The sequence below is a fragment of the Eleutherodactylus coqui genome, chromosome 6, assembly GCF_035609145.1.
Source record: "Eleutherodactylus coqui strain aEleCoq1 chromosome 6, aEleCoq1.hap1, whole genome shotgun sequence".
NCBI lineage: Eukaryota > Metazoa > Chordata > Amphibia > Anura > Eleutherodactylidae > Eleutherodactylus > Eleutherodactylus coqui.
This window is the reverse complement of record NC_089842.1, coordinates 82,844,135-82,867,226: the sequence shown is the minus strand read 5'-3', so window position 1 is coordinate 82,867,226 and position 23,092 is coordinate 82,844,135. Positions and strand designations below refer to the sequence as shown.

The window sequence follows — 23,092 nt, the reverse complement described above, 5'->3', positions numbered from 1 at the left end:
AGCAGTATAGACAGGCCCCAGTAATATTTACTTAGAAGCAGTATGGGCAAAGCAGCAGAAAAAAATTTCCCTGGCAGCAGTGTAGGGAGAGCATAGTATTTGTAATATTTCAGTAGTAGCAGTATAGTCAGACCCCTGTAATATTTACCTAGAAGCAGTATGGGCAGTGCCCAGTATTAGTTACATTTCTGTTATAGCAGTATAGACATGCCCCACTAACATTTCCGTTGAAGCAGTATGGGCAGAGCCCAGTATTAGTAAAATTACAGTAGTAACAGTATACACCAACCAAGGTAACATTTCAGGAGCAGAAGTATCGGCAGACCGAAGTTACATTTCTGTTGCTGAAGTATAGTAAGACCCCTGTAGCATTACTGTGGCAGAAGTATAGGTAGGCAGAACGGCCTGCTGATGATTGCCCACCGCTGTGCTGCCGCGCGACACCGACTGCTGGCGACGTGCTGCTGCTGACACATCTTGATTGCGAGGTAGAGGTTGCGTTGGAGGAGGAGGAAGGTTTAGTGGAGGTGGCATACACCGCTTTAGAAACCAGCACCGATCTGGGGCCCGCAATTCTGGGGGTGGGTAGGACATGAGCGGTCCCAGGCTCTGACTCGGTCCCAGCCTCCACTAAATTCACCCAATGTGCCGTCAGGGAGATATAGTGGCCCTGCCCGCCTGTGCTTGTCCACGTGTCCGTTGCTAAGTGGACCTTGCCAGTAACCGAGTTGGTGAGGGTGCGTACAATGTTGCGTGAGATGTGGTCGTGCAGGGCTGGGATGGCACACCGTGAAAAATAGTGGCGACTGGGGAGAGAGTAGCGCGGGGCTGCCGCCGCCATCATGTTTTTGAACGCCTCAGTCTCCACAAGCCTGTAGGGCAGCATCTCCAGGCTGATCAATTTGGCTATGTGGACATTTAAAGCTTGAGCGTGCGGGGCGGCGTATTTGCGCTTTCGCTCCAACGATTCTCTTAGCGACAGTTGGACGCTGCGCTGAGAGACATTGGTGGATGGGGCCAAGGAGAGCGGAGGTGAGGGTGTGGGTCCAGGCCAGGAGACGGTCGTGCCTGTGTCGTGAGAGGTGGGTTGGATCTCAGTGGCAGGTTGGGGCCCAAGGGGAAAGGCAGTGGCGCAAGCCGGAGGTGGTGAACGGCCTTCGTCCCACCTTGTGGGGTGCTTGGCCATCATATGCCTGCGCATGCTGGTGGTGGTGAGGCTGGTGGTGGTGGCTCCCCGGCTGATCTTGGCGTAACAAAGGTTGCACACCACTGTTCGCCGGTCGTCCGCGGTCTCAGTGAGAAACTGCCAGACCTTAGAGCACCTTGGCCTCTGCACGGAGGCTTGGCGCGAGGGGGTGCTTTGGGAAACAGCTGGTGGATTATTCGCTCTGGCTCTGCCTCTACCCCTGGCCACCCTACTGCCTCTTCAAACCTGTCCTGTGGCTGCAATTGCCTCCCCCTCTGAAGACCTGTCCTCAGTTGGCTTATCACACCAGGTGGGGTCAGTCACCTCATCGTCCAGCGGCCCTTCCTCCGAATCCTCTGTGCGCTCCTCCCTCGGACTTACTGCCCTTACTACTACCCCACTGATAGACAACTGTGTCTCATTGTCATCGTCCTCCTCACCCACTGAAAACTCTTCAGACAGTTGCCGGAAGTCCCCAGCCTCATCCCCCGGACCCTGGGAACTTTCCAAAGGTTGAGCATCGGTCACGAAAAACTCGAACACACTAATACTCGAACGAGCATCAAGCTCGGACGAGTGCGCTCGCTCATCTCTAGTGAGGTAGTGAAATGCGCAGTGTTTTCACGCACAGAAATTTTGTATTTACTGCAGATTTTGTTGTTCTTACCTTTCTCTTTGCACATGTAAAAATGCAAGAAGGTCCCATTGATTTCTCCCACCTTTATACGTAAATACAATGAATATGGATGTAACACTGCATTTTTACAAAATTCCATAGACTTTCATGGCCAATTTAGCTCTGCAAAAAACGAATCTGAATCTCCCAAAGCAAATTAATATTGTTTATGCTGTTTGTATAACAATCAAAAAAGCCGCATGTACCCCAAAATGGTACCAATAAAATCTACAGCTCGTCTCGCAAAAAATAAGCCCTCACAGAGCTCCAGCCATGGAAAAATAAAAAAAGTTATAGGACTTTGAATGCACCGATTTAGAAAAAAAAAGATTTCCAAAAAAAGGGTTTTTATTACAGAAAAGTGGAAAAACCTAAAACTAATAAAAGTTTTACAATACAGTTCATGTACCCAAAATTAGCACCAATAAAAACTACAGTCCCCCACGCCTAAAACAAGCCCTTTTATGGCCGCATCAGCAGAAAAATAAAAATGTTATTGCTTTTGAAAAATGGAGATGAAAATCCGCCAATAATTGTTGCGTCCTTAAGCCCAAAATAGGCCATGTCCTTAAGGGGTTAAACTCCGCTCTATCATGTAGTATTAATGCGCGAGAATCCTGCTAGTGAAAACGAAACCATTGAAATTAATGGTTTGATTTTATCCCATTTTGCGGGACAAAATCACAGTCACCTAAAAAAGCCCTAACTTACATGAATCAAAAATCCCTTTAAAGGAGATGTCCCGCGAAAGCAAGTGGGTCTATACACTTCTGTATGGCCATATTAATGCACTTTGTAATGTACATTGTGCATTAATTATGAGCCATACAGAAGTTATAAAAAGTTTTATACTTACCTGCTCCGTTGCTAGCGTCCTCGTCTCCATGGTGCCGACTAATTTTTGGCCTCCGATGGCCAAATTAGCCGCGCTTGCGCAGTCCGGGTCTTCAGCAGTCTTCTATGGAGCCGCTCGTGCCAGAGAGCGGCTCCGTGTAGCTCCGCCCCGTCACGTGCCGATTCCAGCCAATCAGGAGGCTGGAATCGGCAGTGGACCGCACAGAAGAGCTGCGGTCCACGAAGACGGAGGATCCCGGCGGCCATCTTCAGCAGGTGAGTATGAAGACGCCGGACCGCCGGGATTCAGGTAAGCGCTGTGCGGGTGGTTTTTTTAACCCCTGCATCGGGGTTGTCTCGCGCCGAACGGGGGGGGGGGTTAAAAAAAAAAAAAACCCGTTTCGGCGCGGGACATCTCCTTTAAGGGCTTATTAACAGGAGCATATATCGGCCGCCATTTTCATGGCCGATATACGCTATCATCTGAGCGGTCCTCCCCCTTACCGGCTCTCTGCCTCTCTCTTCCCCTCCGGCAGTTTGCAATGAGAGGGGGCGGGATGAGGCAGAACATTGAAAATCATGATGAATGGCTGAGGGCTGCCTGTGATTGGCTGAGCACTGTGACCAATCACAGGCAGTGCTCAGCTGTCAATCAATACCTGAGTGCTACCTGTGATTGGCTGAGTGCTCAGCCAATGACACAAGCGCTTTTTGGAGGGGGGGATTTTTCAATCCCTGGCCCCCAGAACACAGAAGACAACAGCCAGGGCAGGAGAGATGAGCCGGGGAGCTCTTCTAGGTGAGTATGTACTTTTTAAAACTTTTTTTACACCTAGCCATGATTTTCAGGGAAGGGCTTATATTTCAAGCCTTTCCCTGTAAACCATCGCTGCAAACCCACTGCTTTCAATGTGGCCGTAGCAGTGTAAGCCCCATTGAAAGAAATGGGATAGCATCACAGACTTCTACCACAGCTGTGACAGCTGTGGCAGAGGATTCCTTCATGAAGAAATCCTCTGCCATAGCTGTGACAGCTGTGGCAGACGTCTGCGATGTATTCCCTATGTTTTCAATGGGGCTGGCGCTGCTGCCACCGGCCCCATGAAAAGCAATGAGTGTTATCGCAGCGTTTTCTCTGCGCTGCGAGGCACTTGATCTAGCATCGTTAGAGAAAAAAACGCTAGTGGGTATGTTGTGTCCCAGAACATCATTGTGGACCCCTCCATATTGCCATGCATGTCTGTCTTATGTGGATGCACTGTGCAAAACTGTCATGTCTATTTTCTGTATGTGTGTTGCACAACTGCAGTGTTAGAAGAGTTAACTCCATTAAAATCATTGCCTGTGAGCTCTGCTGCATGTTGAATGTATCTATCTTTCTGTGTTATGTGATGTAGTACAAGAGAGGTTATAAAAGTGAGTGTTTGAGAACAGGAAAGAAATGGATGATCCTCCATCCCACCATGCTGTTGGAGGACCCACAGTGATGCAAGGAAGCACCTTTGGCTTCCCTGTATTGAAAATGGCAAAAAAGGAGAGGCTCCCTAGTTGGATCTGAAGATCTTCCCTCTCCCCCCGATCAGCTGGAGAAACCGCAGGGGCGCAAAGAGACATCTCTGGTTTCTTTGCACCTAATATGGAGTAGACGAACAGACAGCCCAACGGTATTTAAAGCGCATGGGAGTGAGTGAGCCTAAATGTTTTTTCCCAAAAGCCCCATCACAAGACAGAACCATAGTGAGCAACTACCGCTTCAAGTAACTATACGTTTATACAGCTAATAACAGTGCAGAAGTCTACCGAGCCTCTGAAGATAATATTAAGTCTGTTTATGATTCCTATGTGGCCATCTGAAGTCTGGATCACCGTAGAGTGGTACACCTTTAACTGACACCCACGCGTGCAAAAGTCTATGAGAGCAGGGTGATCATTGTTGCCATTCTGTGGCCATTGACTTTCATGTCAAGTATTGCTGAATATTTACTAAGTTTTCCTGCACTGTAAACTCTGCATACTGAAGTCTGTTGTATCATGTTGAAAAGTCACTAGTAAAGTTTTACCAGGCTTCCCCCGTTCTGGAGGACCTGAGGTACTATGCACGTGTCCAGTGTGATAAATGTGCCATGTATGAATGCCGGTGTATGGAAAGGTGGCGTCACGAACTGACAACCACTACCCCCTCATTGCCTGTCATTAAACTTAACAGGATACTTGTATATATTTTATACCTCTGCCCCATGTGACAAAGTTGGCATATGTATATATATATTTTAATAGTAGGCTACAAATGTTTGACGTCTTTCTTAGGACATCACAAATCTTTGGCCTCACGAACAAGCTATTACAAAATCTTTGGCACATTTACTCATGGGATATATATATATATATATATATATATATATATATATATATATATATATATATATATCTGCATGTCCTTTACAGATAGAAGCCTTTACTTTGCATATTTTGCAATGGAAAATATCTGCAGCAAACCCATGTCAAAATCTGCACCATTTGGTACGAAATTTGTTGCGTATTTTGGTGCCAATCTGCAGCAGATTCCAGCTGCTCAATTTAAATGTAATTGAAATGGTGAAATCTGCTGTAGATCTGCAACAAACGCAATGACAAAATCCACACCAAACGATGCAGATTTTGACACCGAATTTAGTGTGAAAGAACTGCAGCAGATCCACTGCGTGTGAATACACCCTAAGGTTCCAGAAATGGGGTCCATTGAGATTAGTCAGTGACCTGTGTCCTGCTCCTTGAGAAAGCTCTTTATTTTGCAAGTAAGACTCAATTACATCTATATCCTATACATGGTAGATAGAAAGTGTCATAAAGGGATTAAATTGCTGCAGACAAAATACCAACAGACACCTTTGGTTTGTGCAGCAGATGTAGTACCCCTGAATTCAAAATCAGCACTGCTTCATCTGTATGCTTAAAGGGGTTGTCTCGCGGCAGCAAGTGGGGTTATACACTTCTGTATGGCCATATTAATGCACTTTGTAATGTACATTGTGCATTAATTATGAGCCATACAGAAGTTATCAGAAATTATTCACTTACCTGTTCCGTTGCTAGCGTCCTCGTCTCCATGGTGCCGTCTAATTTTCAGCATCTAATCGCCGGATTAGACGCGCTTGCGCAGTCCGGTCTTCTTCTTTTCTCAATGGGGCCGCTCGTGCCGGAGAGCGGCTCCGTGTAGCTCCTCCCCGTCACGTGCCGATTCCAGCCAATCAGGAGGCTGGAATCGGCAATGGACCGCACAGAAGCCCTGCGGTCCACCGAGGGAGAAGATCCCGGCGGCCATCTTCACCGGGTAAGTAAGAAGTCACCGGTAAGCGCTGTGCGGGTTTTTTTTAAAAGTCCCTGCATCGGGTTTGTCTCGCGCCGAACGGGGGGGCTGTTGAAAGAAAAAAAATAAACGTTTCGGTGCAGGACAACCCCTTTAAGTGCACTACACACAACATGAAATCGTGTCATTCTCTATCTTTTTTTTTCATCTCCCATGTTTCTCTGTGAAGGCCTCTTTTTATCACATCGCAATGCAACAAACGCTCATTGCGATGCGATCTTAACATTTGAAAGTCCCATTGACTTTCACGTTAATAAACGCGCAATTTTCTGGAACGATTTTAATACAGGCAGCAGCAATGCGAGATTATTCTCCAAAAAAAGCAGTGCTGACGCTCAAAGATTGCAGAAGAAAGATGAGATTTTGCTGCAATTTTCTCACCGTGTGAAGCTAGCCCTAAACAGCGCTCATTCAGTCCTTCTCATTCACTTATACAGCAAATGTGAAAAACTGAATGATTCTGAACGATTCTCGTTTGAGCGAGCCAACAATGTATCTGTCTGTCTAAACAGTCTGTACTAGAGCGAGCAAGCAGTGATGCTACTCACTCATTCAAACAATAATCGGCTTATCTAAAAGGACTCTTAGGCCGAGTGTCCACGGGCGAATTGTCATAGCGTGATCCACGGTGATAAAATGCACGCCTGACACGCTTTCCATAGGATAACTATAGAAAGCGCAGCACAATACACACGAGCGGATTACCCAAAGCAGAGAACCCCTTTAAGTAGCAGTACAAAAAGTCAGAGATGCAAGCTCTACTATGCGACTAATGAACAAATAAATTCCCTAAATTGCTATTTTTTGGAACAAGAATAAATAGATTCAATGTTATCAGATCCAGAGAATCACAATCAGCCTCGAGTACAAGGAACTGGGGGTGTACTATGATGACATGTTCTGACACAGCCCTGTCCGGCTCTTAGCAGTTTTTGCCTTTGGGATATTAATGTGTTTGCTATTGTGCTATAATGACAGGCGTTGAGACAATGTTTCCATTGTGTTCTCCAGGAACGTACATTCCTTCAGAGTCAACAAAATTTTGGCAACATCTTCTCTACCTGAGCTGAAGACATTAATAAAGCTTTAGGGGCTTGCCTACAGAAGCGTATTTGCTGTATGTCGACAATCCCCAAACACTATATTGACGTGTGTAATGAGTGCCAAGATCGTGCATGTCACAATGTTTTTGCGTGCTGTGTGTGAGAAGCACAACTGAAAGTCAACTTGAGATTAGTACTGTGTATTACGTGCGCAAAAACTGTTTGTGTAATGTGCGGTAGCATACACTTGTGTGAGAGAGCCCTTAAAGGGGTTGTCTCGTGAAATCAAGTGGGGTTCAGCACTTCTGTATGGCCTAATTAATGCACTTTGTAATATGCATCGTGCATTAATTATGAGCCATACAGAAGTTATTCACTTACCTGCTTCGTTGCTAGCGTCCCCGTCGCCATGGATCCGTCTAAATTCGCTGTCTTCTGGCGTTTTTAGACGCGCTTGCGCAGTCCGGTCTTCTCCCTGGTGAATGGGGCCGCTTGTGCTGGAGAGTTGGTCCTCGTAGCTCCGCCCCGTCACGTGTGCCGATTCCAGCCAATCAGGAGGCTGGAATCGGCAATGGACCGCACAGAGCCCACGGTGCACCATGGGAGAAGACCCGCGGTGCATCGTGGGTAAAGATCCCGGCGGCCATCTTGGTAAAGGAAGAAAGAAGTCGCCGCAGCGCGGGGATTCGGGTAAGTAATAAACTTTTTTTTTTTTAACCCATCCCTTGGGTTTGTCTCGCGCCGAACGGGGGGCCTATTGAATAAAAAAAACAAAACGTTTCGGCGTGAGACAACCCCTTTAAGTGTTACAATGAGATGGATGATAATAAATGCAGAAGAGTTCAGTAAAAACATGAAATACACTTTGTCAAAAAAAAATCAAGCAACATTGCTGCAAAACTCGGCATGCAGTTACATCACAATCAGATATGCAAATGATTAGAGTTGTGGTGTGATTAGATAAACAGTCTTGCCATCTGAAACTCTAAAAGTGCTTCCCTTCTTGGCCCATATAAAGGCTCTCAGAGGCTACTTGTGTGCAGTGACCTCTTTTTTTGCTTATGTAGAGCTTGTTAACCACTAGACGCCTCTACAACGCAATCAGAGATTTTGCTCAGTTAACAAAGTTTGAGAGGGGGCATTATTGGAATTCGAGAAGATGGATAGTCATATTGGCAAATTGCCCACCACATGGGCCGTACTGACCAGACTGGTAGAGAGGATTGTCTGACCATCCGACAGACACGAGCAGCTACAACTGTTTTGTGGTCCACCATCCAGAAACATCAGCGACTAATCCAGGTTCAGAGGAATTTTACAGCAAGGGAGTCACAAGAATGCCTCCACAACATTGACACACTTCCATTACCTGCCCAGTCGCCAGATTTATTGCCAATAAAACACATACAGGGCCAACTCCAATGCCTACAAGTTTGCACAATCTAGAGGCTCAGTTACAGCAAATGTGACCGATATGCTGCTGGATACCATAAGGAACCTGTATTCCTTCATGCCTGTTCCATGTGTTCCTCCGGGGAGGAGTCTGGTAGAGCCACCATGACAAGCGACATCTTTACCCCTGCTAGCTCCTCAGTGTGGGCCTCGTGTCTTGGTCGCCATGAGGCATAACAAACAGGATTTACCACCTCTGTGCTTCTGTATACCTCCGTTTCTTCTGGCGAGCCCGGAGCAAAAAGTAAGAGTATCTCCGTGTAAAGTTTCCACCATGTCTACCACGGTGTTACAGGAAAGTTTCTCTCAAGCTGCAATTCTAAAGAAGTACTGCGCTGAAAGAGAGAATGTGCTGATATTGTGGAACCATGTGCAATTACTGGATTTTGCTGCAGAGCCTCACCTGAATTTCAACATGGCTACTCAAAATGGCACCCAGCAGCTCTGTCTTCTTCCCTTTTCACAGGGTGTTCTCACCAAGAAATTGCCACCAAAAGTTTCCCACCAAGAAGTCACTGCCTTGGCTAGCCGCAAAGTAGGGGAGAGGACTACCCCCACTCCAGAACCTTGGCGTGCAACTCAAGACCGCCCCCAGGAGGCGGAGACTACAAGAAGAGAGAAGCCACTGGACCTCTCATCCTGAACCCCTCCCGCCAGCAAACTGCCAAGATGTATTCCCTGCGCAGAGAGCTCAGTCTACGCCCAGTCCAAGATGCCCCGACTGGAGCTCCCACAAGGTGTTCCCAATACTACTGGGAAGAAAATCCACAAATTCTACCCCTCCTGCCACAAGACTCACCTGATTCACTGCGGTAAAGGACCTCCGGACCTCCTGAAGCAATTTGTCCTGGAGTATGAAGATCAGAATTTCTTTTCTTCTTCATGGGAGTACGTCCAACAATGCTGAATCTTCCCCTGCAACAGCCACATCGTGGACTTACTACGTCCCCAATCGTCATCAAAGACACGTATTCTTTGGAGGAGGAATCAATGCTGACATCACTCTCTACCATCAGCTACACAATGTCTGACTCTCTGGATGAATGCGATGAGGAAGTACGCAGCATCAACCAGGCCAATTCTGCAGAAAGCTCAGTGATAGATAGAGGTCAGCGCAATCACAATCACAATCACTGATTTGGAGAGTGATAATCCCCAGCTTGTCTTAATCCAGCCAAGAAATAGTTTTGAATTCTAAAAGACTCTTTCCATAAGAGACACTTTCTTTTTCCTCAGTTAAGCCCCCTTAAGTATCTAAGGACTGAAAAGTTTTTATTTCCGCTATTTGCATAGACAAATGTTTCTACTATTTATTATTAGTTATGCAACGTTATTCTTCAAGCCTTTTGCAGGAGGTAGACAAAATAATCTTATTAGTCAAGTAAAATTGTTCAGCTTCACAATTTAAAAAACTCCTGATTGAATTTGACCATGTGAATGGCGTGAGTGATATATGTGTATAACTGGAGGTTCTTTGTTCCCCATGTTGCATCTTTAGTGCCAGTGTCGGTCCACTGTCCTAGTCTGTCTCAGTAGGCGAGGCATCCTTTTCACCTTATCTCTGTTAAGGTTGTGCATCTGGGACCTGTGGTTCCACAGGCTTCCTTGTGCACACCTTCACAGGTAGGGGTTAATTGAGCTGGCTGGGTGTGGTATTCTCTAGTAGCCAATCTCCCTGGTCTGTAGCAGAGAAATACCAGCAAACTCTTGGGAGAAATTGCTGGTCATTTTAGTGCCTTATGTATCACTGTTTATACCACTCAGTGCTGATAGTTGAATGCTTGTTTGATGTGTCCCTCTCCTCCCCTGAAGATGGTCTGGGCACCTGCTGTTCCTCCTCTCTTTGCGTTCTGGGGTGCGTGCATTGTGTAGTGTGTGGTACAGTGAACACGCAAGTGCAGAAGGCCCGCAGGATTCTCCCTATCCCTGGGCAGGTGTGGCCTCCAGACGTTTGATGTCATATGTGTGTGTCAGATGGGTGATGCCTGACACTGCTCTCTATGTCAGCATGGTGGCTGACTCTCCCCCCCTGAAGTGAGTACACTTGAACTGGCTATGGTTTGCCAGTAGTATGCATGTGAGCTCTGGGTGGGGTCCGTGTTGTATGCACTACCTGTTGTATGTTGATGTGAACAGTGACTTGTGTTGTATGTCTGTGCAAGTGGCCAGACATGAGGTGTGTACATGTCGTTCAATGTGGTATGTATGGTATGTGTTACACTGTATGTTGGTGTGAACAGCGACGTATGTTAGGTCTGTGCAGGGTGCCAGACATGTGCTTTATGTGCAGTCCTGTTCTGTGTACAGTGTATGTGTGAACAGTGTTGTGTCCTGAGTGTTTAATGCATCTCTCCAGCTCCCTGATCAGGGATAGTCAGGTCAGTAGAAGAAGGCAGTGGGTCTGCCTTTATCGAGGCGAAGACTCCACTTATAGGCAGGGGTGCCCCTCTTTCCCTGATCAGTCAGGGACAGTTATCCATTCTTCCTCCTGGAGAGATGCAATTGATTTGTGCAAGTACTCTATGTGTATGTTTCAAATGGACACGTTTGCGTCCCACCTGTGAAGGGGCGCTTTAGTGCGCCCAGCAGATGTAACAATTTCTTTAGACCTGGACACATCCTGCGCCCTCCGCTCCACTAACGAAATCAGATTAAGCGCCCCTTTAACTCAAACTTCTCATTCCCACCTCCAAAACTTCTCCAAAGCAGCACCAGTCCTCTGGAACGCACTACCCAAAACTACCCAGACAATCCCTGACACACAAAACTTCAGGCATGCTCTAAAAACACACCTCTTCAGGGAGGCACACCATATCCCCTAAACCAAACTCCTCTGTACTCTGCCTGATAACATGCTCCCTGTTCTTCTGACTGCAATCCCTGCTAGCTGAAATCAACCGCCCCCTGCAGTCATACCGTTTCAGCCACTATACGGCTCAATTTGACTACTGTGTATGTGTATAGCATCTCTCACTCTCCACCTCCGATGTCGGATAAAAAAATTACCCCGCACTACACAGGACTACGAGTGAGCAGATTCTTCAGCTCATAAAACACCCCAGGTTTATTGCAGTAACGCATTTCAGCACACAAACGTACCTTTTTCAAGCTTAAAATACAGGGGAACACAGACAAACTTATATACATACATGTTACTCACAACGAGGTATCACTCAGCGGCATCATGGGATTTTTTTTTAGCGCAAAAGTCAATAGGACTTTCCAATGCTAAAAATAAAAACACATCGCATCACATGGAAATAGCTGAGTTTGTGCTTTGCAATGTGATAAAAAGGAGGCTCCATAGGGAAACATGGGAGATAAAAAAAAAACGCAAAGCACAGAAAGATAGGACATGCCACGATTTTTGTTTAATTGCAACATTGCATGAGTGAAAACATTGCAAATGTGAAGGAAACCATTGAAAATCATCTGTTTCATAATTCTGCGATTTCACTCACGCGAAAATTGTACGATTTTATCGCCAGTGTAAAGGCGCCCTCAGGGCTCTTTCACAAGATCGTGTTTTACCGCATGTAATGCCTGCAGTATCAATCATTACATTACTTTAAATTGTGCCTCTCACACAGCGCAAAATGCGTGCGCAAAAAAGAACGTAGCATGCATTACATTGGAGCATAATACACACGCCTATATAGTGTATGGGGATTGTTGGGATGCAGCATGTACACAATGTATCGCATACTGCTGCGTGCTCCCGCATGGCACAGTGTGAGAGAGCCGTGATAATGTACAGATGTAGCAAGTGCCATAAGAATGCTAACAAACGCTCATCTAGTGCTTACAGTATTTGTATGGTGCGGCTGCCCATTTACTTTGCATAGCAGCGTCTGCTTCACGCAAATTGTGTGGCAGACGCAGCTAACGAACATCGTGGCACACCATTAGAGATGAGCGAGCATGCTCGCTAAGGGCAATTGCTCGAGCGAGTACCTGCCCGCTCGAGAGAAAAGGTTCGGGTGCCGGCGTGGGGGAGCGGTGAGTTGCGGCAGTGAGTAGGGGGAGAGGGGGGGGGGAGAGGGAGAGAGAGATCTCCCCTCCGTTCCTCCCCGCTCTCCCGCGCAGCTCCCTGCCCGCCGCCGGCACCCGAACCTTTTCTCTCGAGCGGGCAGGTACTCGCTAAGGGCAATGCTCGCTCGAGCAATTGCCCTTGGCGGGTATGCTCACTCCTCACTACACGCCATACATTGGTTTAACAATTGTAACATCTGTACCAACTAATTCTGTTTGCTCTAGTTTCACTCCGGTGCAAGACCCTTGAATTCTTGCAGAGAACAAACTTCTTTGTAGACAGCAGAGCCTCCCAGGCAGGAAGGGGTTATAGGGGACGGGCAGAGTGAATGGATCACACAGTGGAGATGAGGGAAGAGTATTCCCTGCACTATCAGCAGCTGTCTATGTCTCACAACACTGCTCAGACCTGGCTTCTACAGGCTGGAAAAGGGGCACCTCCTTCTACTTCACCACCTTGACCCTAAAGGTAAGCCGCTAGCAGCACTGATTCACTTACATTCTTGGCTACGATTTGCTTCATTTTTTACTTCTGAAAAGACAAGGAATGATCTTTCCACCAACTTGTCTTATGGAATTAAAGAAAGTGAACCGATACTTGTTGGCTTGTACGTCTTTTGTTCCTAACTAGATATGTTTACCCATGTAGCAGAGCATATTTGTGGCATAACTGTGGTATTAGACAGAATTGCAACATTATATGGATACAAGATAGATGGATGGAGAGATGGAGAGATGGAGAGATGGAGAGATAGATAGATAGATAGATAGGAATATGTTCTGCAGACATGAAGCTGTCATTTAACCTAACCAGTCCTAATTTTGTAATGAGCTCTGTTACATTGGTGGATTACAGTTTGAGATGATTTATTGCAATAATACATGACCATTCATTGTAATTCAACTCTGCTACATCTGTGTGAAAGAAGGAAGTTTCTACTGAAGTAGGAAACTTGAGTTTATCAGATATAGAAGGTGTTGCTTGCCATTTACCTCAGTTGCTGATAATACAAAGTAAACTATCAAATCTGCATTATTTGAGAAGTTTCTATCAAAAATCCTAAAAGCAAATTATTGTATATTGGGGAAAAAAGATCTGTTCTTGGGAAAGCTTTCCCATAGTTCTGAACAGTTAGGGACCTTTTACACAGGGCAGAATATTCCACAACAGCATTGCGGAATTTGCCCTCTTGCAGAATTTGCAGCCCCAAAATCCTAACTGCTAACATGCGGATTTTTATGTGGAATTGAAGATAGCAAAATCCTGCCGACAATTGCACATCAAAGTTAGCCGTGCAGATTTTGGTGCGGAATTCAGGGACGGCATACCAGGCAATGCTGTTGTGGAATATCCTGTCCCATGTGAAAGGTCCCTAATGTGCTGACAGAGGAAGATACAATGGGGTGACGATTATTAAGACTGGGATTTTAAATGATGGTCTTAGTAGGATTTTCTGAAGGCATATTTATATGGGCGAGCGCGATATTGGTTCAAGAAACTCGGACCGATATCGCGCTTGTAAAATTGCAATTCTTTTTATGCAAGTGCCAGAAAATTGCATTATATCTCTGAATATGCAATTTTCATGCGCGTTTTTCATGTGTTTGAAAATCACATGTTTTTTCAATAGGAAAGTTTTAAAAATCAAGCATTAACATGAAACATGTATACGCGAATGTGATGTGAGTGTAATGTGATTTTTAACTTATCCATAAGAAATGGGCGAGTTTTCTGTTGCATCACAGAAAAGTACAACGTGCTGTACATATAAAGAGACTCATTGAAAACATTGGGGTTTATTTCTGTGTGTGTTTTGTGCTTCTTGCAATGCATAAAATTCGCACGGGAAATTCAACCGTGTAAATACAGACTTAGGGGCTCTATTGGTTTTCATGGCCAGCCAATATACACTACGATCTGATGCATTGGATTCCAGTCAGATCACATGGCCATATTCCCGCAGCAGAAAAGTGCTCAGTCGGGGCAATATAGCGTCAGGCGCTTTCATGCTGGGCCAAGAAGATAGTCATTGGCTCCTATGGGAGCCAATGACAGCGTTCGGAGAACGGAGGTGGGAGGGAGTTTAGCAGTGTGACTGCTAAACTCCTTCTCACTTCTCTCCTCCCCTCTGACTGTTTGCATTGGGAGGGGGTGGCATGGGGGCGGCGAGGAGGAGGGTAGGGGAAGCAATGGCATTGCAGCCTCAGTGTATATGTGCCAGGACCCATGCAGTTTGAACGGACACACAAACGTTAGATTTGTGTGCCTGTTCACGTGTTTTTATGGCACCGGCAGGCGCACGTAAAGACGCCTACGACTATGTAAAAGTAGCCCTAGGGCAAAAAATACGTGGGGCATGCACTAATACGTCTGCCACTACAGGGTGTATTAGCACATAAACCATTTTTTGGTTTTTTTCTGGACTATTCAAACTCTATGCTAGTGCACACGAGTTTTAAAAAAACTGTGGGAAGATAAGTCCTGCCCTGTCTTTCTCATATGTACTATTAACTACTCGCAATAAAGATGGGTCAGTCCTATCTTTTCTCGGGTGTAGTATTAACGAGCAAGAATAACGATAATGAAAACTAAAACAAACTATTGAAATCAATGGTTTCATTTTGTCCTGTTACGTGGCCGTGATTTTTACGGGCATATAACTTGACTAAAACATGCCCATGTGTTTAAGCCCTTAATAGGAAGTTTTTTTTTACAGTTTTTTTTTTTTTAGATATTACGCATCTAGGCACCTCCAAGCATCTACACTGAAAGATGTGCCATGTCCAACCTGACCTACATTTGTGGTATAATTTACGCCAGGTTCTGGTGAGAATTATACATAAATGTGTTGTGTCAGGTGACCACGCCCCCCTCCTGAAAGGCCAATCCACTTTTTTCAGACGTAGCAAGGGCGGCACAAAAGGCTGAAAAGTTTTGCGTAAGTGACATGTGCACAAAAATTTAGGACTTTCTCATGCCACAATCTGGCATAAAAACTTTTATGAATGTCCCCCAATGTATCATTTAATGACTTCTCATATTTTAAATTTAGCATATTGGGGTAGATAGATGAGAGCCCGTCGGAGCCTGATGTCACACAGCTTTGCTGGGAACAAATAAAGCAGTTGAATGAAATGTTGAACACACAAAGATGAGGACTCAAATAAAAGTTACCCCTTATCCTCGGCTATCTCCGGCAATAACACAGAGATGAATGTAGTGTTCTTGCTCGGCTGCCGCTCCATTCACACAGGGGAATATGGTACCCCTGTCCTCCTGATCGGTGGGAGTTCCAGAGGTTGGGCCCGCTCCAATTAAACAGTTATGCCCTGTCTTGTGAATAGGTGCTAACTTTCAATCTTGGAATAACTCCTTTAATCAGTGGAGTTTGCTTTGGCTGGAAACCTTGTAATCACTAGTAATAATCCCTCCCCCCCCCCCATCCCAAGCAAAGTTATATGTTGAAGCTCCTTGGTTCCAATGCAGAATCTGTAATAAAGCCCCCAACTATTATATATAACTTCTAGGACTCATATGAGGGTCCTGTTTGGGATGCTTAAGACTCTAGGACCCCACTGCGCCTGCATTTCTGTACCCCTACTGACAAAATACCCCTTTAAAGAACCTTGACATAGACTTCAGTGAGACTTTAATGCACATAAGTGCGCTCCCAAAGAGTTAAATGACTAATTCAGCCCAGCTATAACAACATAAGTGAGAGAGGAAAGGCATTATGACATGCAGATGTCTAGCAGGAAGAAGTACCAGGAATAGAATTGTTAACTGCAGCTTACAACGTGTTAACGACAGCCACGGATCCAGCAGTGAGTGTGGCGAGTTTATGCAGAAACTGTTAATATCTTGAAATGCTCGTGAAGAATGCGGTTTGGATCGGAGTCCTTATTGTTCTCGTGAGACAAAAACTTGCCATGTTTACAAGTTGTTATTTAGTGCACAATATGTTATCGCTGAGTGTTACAGAAACACAATCACTTGCTACAATGTATCAATATGTTGTTACACCTGTAGATATGCAGGGGGAGGTGAACCCTGTGAGAACCTGAGCCCTCTCCAAGAGGGTCACAGGGCTTTGAGGATGCAAAGAATAGCAGTCCTAAGGAATATAGGATGAATATACAGAAAAGTGTACAGTAAATATATTCATTGTTCCAGCCTGTATTGTACTGCAGAGCTGCACTCACTATTCTGCTGGTGGAGTCAGTGTGCACATACAACACTTATCCTGTATTGATTCTGAGTAAAATCCTGTATTATACTCCAGAGCTCATTCACATCAGCATAGGGCCGTCTGTACACAAACAGGACGGATTCTGCATGCGAAAGCCCACAGTGGAACCCCACCCTGTGCCCAGCCAGCGACCCCACGTACCTGACGTTTCCCTTCTTTTTCTGTACTGCGGATGGCTGTGTTGAGCCACCATCGGTCATGCGCAGTAGAGATTTTTTTCTTAAATGTTTTTTTCTTCCTGCAGCATCGCTAGGCGGCGACGCAGGTACCCACAACCAATCCGCAATGTCAATTGTGGACGGGCTGTGGGTCGGACAAGAATAGAGCATGCTGCAATTTTTTTCCTCCGCTCAGGAAGAAGTGATTTTCCATAGCATTCTATGAATCGTATTTGCTGTGGATCCGCGGTGCGGACGTCAACCGTGGATTCCGCAATGCAAATCTGTTCATGTGCAGGTGACTCTGTTTTCCTGCTTCCTTCACTATAGTCGAGGTTCATCAATATCCAGCTAGTCGTCTAGCGTATTGCTGGAACTTACAGGACAAAATAGCGCTGATGTGAAGGAAGCCTGAACTGGTCGATATTAGACTATTTTCACACTGAGCATGAATCTCGCGCAAGTTTTGTGCATTTTGAAAGATGCACAAAACTTGCGCGAATGTGAACTCCTTTCTTTTGAATGGAGTCATACACATAAGTGATTTTTTTTTTTCCTCCAGAGCGATGCATGTCCTATTTTTTTGTGTCCCTCAAAATGCATTGTCCATTGAAATCAATGGGAAACACTTGCTAATCCTCCGACACACCTGAAACAAGCTCTGGGGGATCGCAATTTTACAGGACTGATGGGAGCAGTTTTTGCATGAAAAACGCCTCGCCTCCACTGGTAAAACTCACATTGACGAGTGATATTGGGTTGGGTTTCTCAGAGCAGATATTACGCTCTCTCGGGTAAATATAGCCTCTCTATGTACAAGACTGCAATTGTTCTGATGGAAGTAACTGGGACTGGTTGTGTGGTTACTGTATGTTATGCCGCGTTTTTACACTGTTTGTGATTTGTGATGCAACCACTTCTCCTTGAAAGCTCTGTTTTCCTTTTACTGTTTACCACTGGTTATGCTACTTGTGTAAGTTTACAAGTCGGCACCTGGGCTCCATTCAGTTAGGGCTCATATACTGTAGGCTTTGTGCTACCTCTTCAGTACAGCAAGTGTCAGGTGTAGTTGTGACTGGCTACACAAGAATGACAGAGATCTTCAGAACCATCCAGTCTGGATTATGAGAATGAAGTTGGGTCCGGCCCATGGTCCACGCTGTTGACCCTGAGGTTAAGTTGGGTTTAAAACTATTGCCTTTTATCTTGGCACGTTTCAATTGTGACCTAGCTTGGGACTGTCGGGCTTGAGGAAGCACTTTAACCTGAGGTGTCTAGAGAACTGGAACTTTTTGGGCCATTACTTGGAGAAAGCCCTGGGGAATGCAGCTGTTGTGAACAGAAACTGTGAGAGTGGCAATCCAAGGTGCCCCACCAAGCTCACTCATCATGAGTTGCTCTTGGGGTCTCTAGACTTTGTTGAGACTGTGAGTTTGACACTGTGGGCCCTCTAAGACAGACTGTAACCAATAAGCTGTGTGCTCTCTCTGAGAGACTATTGCTATTAGTTACTCCAAAGCTCTGTGCCATTAAGAAATTCCATAACCGCCAAACTCCATACCTAATTGTGCTTATAACCACAAAGCCTTGTATTGTGACCATTAACCCTCGCATCCTCTATTAGAGTAAACATAAATTCAAAGTTACTACTGCTTTTCTGCCTCATCACTGCGCCATTCTTGAGTGGAGCCCCACAATTATGGATTCTGGGTCACACACAGCATTAACTTTCTTACATGCTATGAAACTTGAATTCATGGGGTTCTAGGTGGGATCCTGAGAAACCCCCTTCACTTGGTAAAATGATTAGTAATGCTGCAATTCACACGTGTGACCCAACATGGTGATGACTGGTTTTCCATTGCGAAATAACATGGGAAGGGTTCATATAATAATTAGAACTCTGTAAAACTCTAGCATTTAGACCCAGGCATTGGGTACAACTTGTGATCACAAGGTGTTCACTGGTTTTACATAGGACTGCAGGTAAACTACTAACTTACAAGTCAAAGCATTTCATGATGCACAATAAGCAATGTAGCTCCAAAGGGTTAATCAAGTGAGGGCTATTATTACATGCAATATCATCTGCTGATGGTAGTCCCCAAATTTCTAGTAGGGGACCAAACTGAATCTCAAAATGCCTACCAAGCAGTACTTTAGCCAAGATGGATCACTGTACAGGGTCGGCAACTTCTTTAGGCTGCTTTCAGGCGAGCATACTTGAATTCCGTATTTGGTCTGTGTTTTGTGGTCCCTAATATGGAGCTAATGTATATCTATAGGGCTATTCACATGGGCGTTTTAGAGTTGGATATTTTTAAAATACACAGCATGACCTACTTTTGTCCATTTTTCTTCCATATTTGCATTTATAGATATTTTCTATTGGACAAATCAGATCTGTACTGGCCGAGTAGAAAATAAAATTAATCACAGCAAATATAGAAGCAAATACAGATCAAATACTGATGACATATGGTGCAATGTAATGTGTAACAGGTCCTTATTACAGATCTGTATTATGGATGCGTGACAATACGCTTGTCTGAAATTGACCTTATAGTCAGGTAGTCCCAGTTGGCCAATAAGTTTTGCATATAGTGTGTATGTAGTTTTCCCCTTCTGTATTGGATTTTTATGGAAAGGGATGTTAATGAAAGCTGATGCACCCACTAACTTACTGGAGAGATTTAGAGGGGTTTCCAAGAAAAAAAATTTTTTTTTCGTGGCTTCACTCGAGCGTATTTGTGCGCGCAATACGCAGAGAATAGAACCCATTTATTTCGATGGGCTTGTTCTCAGTTCTCTTTTTTGCGCCTGCATTTTGCATGCATGGGAAAAAAATGCAGCATGCTCTACTTTTTTGCGCATTTGTGCACTAAACACCCTCACAGAGGTCTATGAAAGGTGTGCAATTGTGCACTCAATACACTCACAAATGCGCGATATGCTGCGCAATTCCATGAAAAAAGAACACATCTGGACCTCAATAGGCTAATTAACCTTTTACATGGTAGTGTCCCATGCACAAAAATCCTGCCCTGCATGCTCAAAAAATACAGTAAAATGTGCCAATATGCGCACAAGTCTATCTTGTTCATAGTGCAAATATGTTGCGCTGATGCGTGCACAGTTGCACATACGTTCTTGTGAAGGAGCGCTGACCTCAGGATTGGTCATCAATAGTTATTTGCCGGGAACCAGCTGCTTGGGATTCCTGGCGATGAGCAGATCATCCACTCGTCTGTCAGTGCAGCGGGCCGGACTTCATCATAGGAGATGGCAGCAAAAGTGACATAACTAGCTGCCATCCCATTGAAATCAAAGGGACCTAAAGCAGCTATTACACTTCCATGTCTGACTCCAGTGTTGGAGCCAGAAGTGCTGGAGATGTAACTTTTTATCTGGGTTTCATGAAGTGTGCTCAGGCCTTGATGTATGTAGTAAAATACAATGACTGGTTAAATCTTAAACTGTCCTATTCTTGCTTCAGTTTATTCAGCTTATCAGTTACTTAGTTTCTTACAGATCAATATATTTCTGGCAGATACCATGTGAAGATAACAGTTATGCAGGGCAGAAGAGCTTTATCATTAACAATACTCCTTTCTACCGCACTCATATCGAAAGCTGTGAAATGTTAAGTAATAGTTAAGGCAATTGCTTAAACCGCAATCTCCAAATATAGGGTTGGAATTATTGGAATGAAGTAAGAGCAACTCTTATGACAAGGCTGTAAGGCTAACTTCACACGGGCGAGTGCGATATTGGGCTATATATCCCGCCTCCATATCACGCTCCCCATCATGTGAAATTCCCATGGACACGAGGCATTTTCTTGGTAAAACAGCCTTGCATCACTTCGGGGATGTAGGGATCCTGACAGCTGCAGCTGACAGAGGAGTTTCTCCTAATGTTTTCAATGGGAGACCCTATATCACATGCACTTAGCACGTAATTCGATGCTGCCGCCAGCCCCCATTGAGATCAATGGGCGGTGCGATGCAAGAACACACGCAAAAAGAACATACCGCGATGCCATGCGGGAAAACATCGCTTATGTGTATGACCCTGTTCAAAAGAATGTGGTTCGTATTTGTGCAATGCACAAATTTTGCACAATTTTATTATCCATGTGAAGCCTGCCTAAGGCTACATGGAAATCAAGTACCTCAGTATTTTTCCATGAGTCCAGAAGAAGAATAAAATGAGCAGTTTATGACAGTCTGTCTATGAGGTAGCAGATATAAGGGCATCTTCACACGGGCGTATGGGCAACTACACTTGCCGCTGCGGAGACAGAGTGAAGTTGCTCATCAAGAAGGTAAAAATCTGTTTTTTTTTAACCTTTCACATTTAGCACTTTTCCCGCGTGAGTTTGTAAAAAAAATCAGGAAGATAGGCGTAGAATCCCGATAGTGGAAATTAAACCATTGAAATCAATGGTTTCGTTTTGTCCCATTATGTGGCCGTGAATTTTACAGCCTCATAATGGGACAAAATCATGGCAATGGTTTAAGCCCTAAATTGTAGTAAACCATTCATTGTCTGTAGCAGTAGGTGCAGGAGAAATGTTGTATTACATGATGTTCATTCAAATGTATAGGTACGTACATAGTCGTACGACTACGTGCCGTATGATGCATGGCGGCACATAGTCCTTCAGAGGTGGAGGTGCTTTTTCCAACAATTCTCTGCAATAGTAATCCGAAGGGTGCCTTGAGCATGGAATCCCCCTCCATAATGCTCCAGAGATTAAAAGCTGTACAGTTGTTTGTCCCAATTGTATCCAGCCTAGAACAGCACAAATCTCTCCCCCTTTTCTGAGGTTTTTACAATGTATCACGACGGGAGATATATTACAGCCTGGAGTCAAGACAGTTTAACTCTCAGAAGTTAGTCCAGACTGGATGCAACAGTTTCCAGCCATTAGTTCATAGAAATAACATAAATTACTGTAGTAACATGTAAGATCATTTGTAAGGCTAAAGAAATGATATAATGTGAGTCCGGAAAATCTTCAGACCATTTTCCTTTTTTTTTGCATTCTGTTATGCTGAAGCCTTGTGCAAATAAAAAAATCAAGTTCTCTCATCATTCTGCACTCAATGCCCCATAATGACAAAGTGAAGACAGAATGTTAGAAATCTTTGTAAATTAAAAAAAAACAAAAAACAACAAACAGTCCTTTTACTCTTGTGCACTGGACTTCACAAGTTCTTACCTGGTAACCAGGGTATTCAGTTCTGCAACATATCCATATAGGCCGTCGTGGTTTGGTGGAGGTGAAAAGGAGAAAAGCAGCGTCAAGCAAATTCTGTATGCTTCTATCCATCCTAAGGGCTTCCTGACATGACTGTGTTTTGCACACGCCGAATCTGCCCGCGCAAAACACAGGGAAAGAAATTAACTGATTTTAATCGGTTCGTTCTCATGAACACATTTCGCATGTGCAGAAAAAAGTAGGACCTGCTCTACTTTTCTGTGTTTTGCGCAGTAAAGGATCATAGAAATCTACGGGAGATGTACAGATACACACGTAGAAGCGTGAAACACTGTGCAAAACGCAGGGTAAAGAACATATCTGAAGCTAATTAGGCTAATTAGCCTTTTAATCCAAGGAAAGGATGTGTTGCGTGCGTGTGAACTGGCTCTGTGTGTGCAAAAAGTTACGTAATATGCACAGACACAAATCAACGTCATTCTTCCTCGGTTAAGCGCAAATACATTATGCTATGGCGAGTGTATTTGCGCATATGTTCATGTAAAGAAGCACTAAGCTTGAGGATTCCATGTCCATGGGGCCAAGACTACAGCAACCAGCAGAGACTCAAAAACATGAACTCTTCCAAGCAAAGTTTCCGCATCTACTGCTCCTCTGGTTTCCAGTCCAAGCTTTTTCCCACTCAGAGCGCCGCTCCTCGCTCCCACTCCCTCTTAACGTTACAGTATCCTGCTGTACTCCTGATCAGCAAAACATAATATAAACAATAGAACAACTAATACAATAATATGAAGGACCATCAATCTATCCATTTAGTCCTGTCCGACTCTCGGTGACTTTATAGGCAAACATTCTCCATGCTTCCCA

General features: G+C 44.7%; 1 protein-coding gene across 2 annotated transcripts in view; it reads left to right on the top strand.

Moving 5' to 3' along the window:
* The first annotated feature begins 12,944 nt into the window (after positions 1-12,944).
* The window catches only part of LOC136632286 (chemerin-like receptor 1), a 132,861-nt gene continuing 122,713 nt past the window's right edge, over positions 12,945-23,092 (top strand). The window contains exon 1 of one of the 2 annotated variants that reach the window (XM_066607063.1): positions 12,945-13,059. The gene's annotated coding sequence lies outside the window, so the exon portion shown is untranslated. The remainder of the gene's footprint in view (positions 13,060-23,092) is intronic. The other variant, XM_066607064.1, reaches the window with a different exon arrangement.